This window comes from Melanaphis sacchari, unplaced genomic scaffold (genome assembly GCF_002803265.2).
Source record: "Melanaphis sacchari strain LSU unplaced genomic scaffold, SCAv2.0 Contig2050_pilon_pilon, whole genome shotgun sequence".
NCBI lineage: Eukaryota > Metazoa > Arthropoda > Insecta > Hemiptera > Aphididae > Melanaphis > Melanaphis sacchari.
The window spans coordinates 1-4987 of NW_020271009.1; the positions used below are offsets into that span (position 1 = coordinate 1).

The 4987-nt window shown below is 31.0% G+C and overlaps 1 long non-coding RNA gene across 1 annotated transcript; it reads left to right on the forward strand.

Moving 5' to 3' along the window:
- Window positions 1-912: 912 nt before the first annotated feature.
- LOC112593444 lies at window positions 913-3003 on the forward strand. Its single transcript, XR_003114600.1, has 4 exons — window positions 913-953; window positions 1598-1627; window positions 2266-2301; window positions 2942-3003. It is a non-coding gene; the product is annotated as an uncharacterized LOC112593444 (long non-coding RNA).
- Window positions 3004-4987: the final 1984 nt, after the last annotated feature.

The window sequence follows — 4987 nt, forward strand, 5'->3', positions numbered from 1 at the left end:
TCGTCTATCAATTGTAGGCATTTTATTTATTACTTAGTCATTGTCAGCATTGACTGGTTAAATTAAAAAAAAATATTATATTTTCAAACATCAATCAACTATAACAGTTATGCTTTTGTAGTTTTCGTCACTATGGTTAGATTACATGCTTTGGTTAAACGTTACAAAAATTGTTCAACAATTGATCAGAATCAGATATTTAATCGTTCTATAAAATTCTAGAATAAAGCGAATGCCCACATAAAATACACTCCTGTTACAATACATATATATGTTACGTACCGTGTTATTTTACACATATATATTATACGGAGAGGTGATGTATATACCGATGGAATAACATATTCAAACAGTGTAGTATCGAACGGCTATGGCGATCACTTGCACATAGTGATATTTAATATAATAAATAAGACATGATTCCGGGAAATCAGATATGTATAAGGATTTTATACATAAAAATCCACGAATTTATCTGACGACCTTACTATACTAAAAGACTATGGTTTCGATAACCGCCGTTATAATACATATCCAGAAATGAGATTCGTCGCCATCTGTCACGATCTTTTTCTGTCTATTATTTCCACTCATACAGAAATTTTATTTACAATAGTTATTTATTATACATCTCATATACTTATTAAACATTCACCAATGTAAATATTATTGTACTCTTGTAAAACTTAATTCATAAATATAACGTGTTCCATCGTTCAAAATCTTGTTACTATCCTCATCAACTACTACTGTAAAAAATGTTCATAAATTGATCAAAATCAAACATTTAATCGTTCTATAAAAATCTTAAAAGAGCAAATTCCTACATTAAATATACTATCTATTACAATATATATAAATATAAACATGTAGTTTTTAATAGATCATTAATTGACATATTTTATAATTGTATTTTGTTATAGATAATATCAAGAAATTCAACTCTCCATTAGGTAAATTATATTTTTGTAAAACATTTTTTATTGCTAATGTATGCTTAAACTTGTGGGTTTACGTATTCTGTATAAAGTCACATTATACTAGTTACAGTAAAAATCGCAATTAATACTCGTTAGGTATAATATATTTATTTTTCGGAAATTAGATATGTATAAGGATTTTCTACATAAAAATCCACGAATTTGGATGACGACCTTACGATTCTGAAAGTGTAGGATTATGACAACCGCTGTTATAATACATATCTAAAAATGAGATGCGTCGCCGTCTGTCGCGATCATTATCTGTCTATTATTTCCACTCATACAGAATTTTCGTCTACAATAGTTATATAATAAACTTCTCATATTCTTATTATACATTCACAAATGTAAATATGATTGTACTCATTTAAAACTTAATTAATAATTATAACGTGTTCCATAGTTCATAATCTTGTTACTTTCCCCGTCAATAACTACTGTAAAACTTGTTCATAAATTGATCAGAATCAAACATTAATTAATCATTCTATAAAAGTCTAAAAAATATCGAATGCCAACATTAAATGCACTTATGTTACAATAAATATAAATACAAACATGTAGCTTTTTACAGAACATTTATTGACATATTTTATAATTGTATTTCGTTATAGAAGGTTACAAGGTATTCAACTCTTCGACAGGTAAATTATATTTTTGTAAAACATTTTTATTGCTTACGTATGCTTAAACTTGTGGGTTTTACGTATTCTGTATAAATTCACATTATACTAGTTACAGTAAAAATCGCAATTAATACTCGTGAAGTATAAAATGTTTATTGCGGAAAATTAGATATGTATAAGGATTTTATACATAAAAATCCACGAATTTGAATGACGACCTTACTATTCCGAAATTATATGGTTATGATAACCGCCGTTACAATACATATCCAGAAATTAGATGCGTCGCTGTATGTTGAGATCATTACCAGTCTAATATTTCCACTCATACAGAACTTTAATCTACAATAGTTATATAATATAGATCTTATATACTTATTAAACAATCACCAATGTATATATGATTGTACTCGTGTAAAACTTAATTCATAATTATAACGTGTTTTATCGTTCATAATCTTGTTACTTTTCATGTCAACAACTACTGTAAAAACTATTCATAAATTGATCAGAATCAAACATTAATTAATCGTTCTATATAAATATAAAACAGGGCGAATGCCGACATTAAATGCGCTTATTTTTACAATACATATAAATACAAACATGTAGTTTTTAACAGAACACTTATTGACATATTGTATAATTGTATATAGTTGAAGAAGATATCAAGGAATTGGCTCCTATCATAAGTAATTTATATTTTTTTAAAACATTTTTTATTGCTTACGTATCCTTAAACTAGTGGGTTTTACGTATTCTGTATAAATTCACATTATACTAGTTACAGTAAAAATCGCAATTAATACTCGTTATGTATAATATATTTATTTTCCGGAAATTAGATATGTATAAGGATTTTCTACATAAAAATCCACAAATTTGAATGACGACCTTACTATTCCGAAAGTATATGGTTATGATAACCGCCGTTACAATACATATCCAGAAATGAGATGCGTCGCCGTCTGTCGCGATCATTATCTGTCTATTATTTCCACTCATACAGAACTTTCATTTACAATAATTTTATAATATACATCTCATATACTTATTATACATTCACAAATGTAAATAAGATTGTACTCGTGTAAAACTTAATTTATAATTATTAATTATGAGATCCATTGTTCATAATCTTGTTTTTTTCCTCGTCAACAACTGCCTACATGAAAAGAGTTCATATATATATATATTGAAATATACGGTCATAAATGCAAATATCATAATATAAAATTATAATTTATCGTATTGAAATAAATAATCCTGAAGAATCAACTGCCCTTTAAATAGTTTATTAAGCAAATTAGGCTAATATATTTTTTATTTTAGGCGATCAAAAGAAATACTATGTTTATCTATTGGAATATATTGAAGATAATTTAACTAGTACGTATTCTATTGTACACTTATTATTAATAATATTTTTTTAGTAGTAATTAGTTAAATTATAAAATAGCAATACTGTAGAAATGCTGTGTTGATACCTAATCTCAAACAGTGTAATATATCGAAAATATGCTCACAACGGTTAGCTCCAGATGTTTAATAAATAAATAATTTATCAAAAAACGACACTTAACTATTTATTAAATTATTGAATGGTAAAAAAACTTTTATATTATCTTTCTTTATTGTGTTTTTATCATGTATTATAGTAAATGGTAATATAACTTACCGTATGCCCTTACTTACCATATAATTAATAATAACCCACAAACCTGTGGTACAATTGTTGAAGGTGATAAATTGTGCCAACAGGCGATCTAAATCGTGTGATGAATGTAAGGTTAGGATAAGGTAAAATAAATATAACACCGATCGTTTTGTGGTATTTCGAGTTGGTAATATTTTCGTACGAAAGAAATAAACAGTGTATAAACAAAGTATGAAATAAAATAAAGTGTGATGCGACGCTGTGCTTACACCAGAAAGAAGCACAGAGTGTCACGCGATATGTCGTGTAAAAGCCGACAGTATTTTGCGGTTAGTGACGGTGCGTATGGTGAGCGGTTTGGTTATTTGAAGATGTTGTGAGCAGGTGCATAAACATATTAAAAACTCGAATGGACGAGACCGTTTTGGCCCGTTGCGTCTTATACCATCGACATATCGTGCCTTTGAGGAGGGAAGAGCGGTGTATACAAAATAAATCACGGTAAGAAATATACTCGTTACAATAAATATGACAAACATTTACAATAAGTACAATAGTTACAAAAAAACACATTAATAAAAATATAGTGGTGATAATTCGATTATAGCGCGACATTACTAAACACCTAGGCGAAAAAAAAACAATCGCAGGTCGTTTTTAATCGTTATTGTGCACATAGTAATGGTAGACGATCGAGTCGTCGCTGGTGTCGGTTGATGGACATCCAGACTGTCTTATGAAGACGTGACTAACCCGGTTTAGGTAGGTACTAGTTAGGCACAAACGTGTTACTTCGGTTGTCGTGATTTGCCCTGGCCTCCTGGGCGTATATCGCAGCTGGCTCATCGTTTGTCGTAAGGAGGCTACTAGCACAGGTCCATGTCGCTAGTGTTACGTACCGTGTTATTTTACACGTATTTATTATACGGAGAGGTGATGTGTATACCGATGGGATAATATATTCAAACAGTGTAGCACCAACGGATAGGGCGAACACCTGCACATCGTGATATTAAATATAATGAATAAGACATGGTCACACGTCTTGGACTTCTCAGAAATGATGAGTAAACAACAGTGTTAACATTGTACGATTTAATTTGACAACTAAGACTTGATCACACGTCGTGCAATTCGTAGAACCGATGAAATCGCAGGAAAGGCACCCAACTGAATAATACATTTAATTTAGTGAGCTCCTTAGGGTCATTGGAAGTCACCACCTCCCCAGTCACCACTCTTGACGGTTAACCATATATAAGGGAGACCAGGGCAAGAGCTCAGCAGACGGTTAGGGATATTCGAGACGCTCAGAGGCAGGTCGTAACACCACTCACACCATCTTGTGCTTATAAAATTGTATTCTTGTACGAGTTAATTGTATTAAATAAAGACTTAATCTTTTAACTTGCAAACATTAGTATTTCTATTTCTACGTTGATATATGTATCGACGTTGACATAACGGACGCAACACTATTACCCCCTATTTTGAATTTTGGATTCAAACCCAGAGCGATCGTTTGTGCTTTGTTAGTGCACGTTAGTGCTTTAAACCCTGTCGTTTGTGCTTTATCCCTTCCAGAGTTATTCGCATTTCATACAGGGGGTGCCGGGAACATGCCAGCACCCCTCCCCCCATTTCGAATTTCGACTCCAAACAAACTTTAATCTTTTGTGCTTCGTTAGTGCACGTTAGTGCTTTAAGCCCCGTCGTTAGTG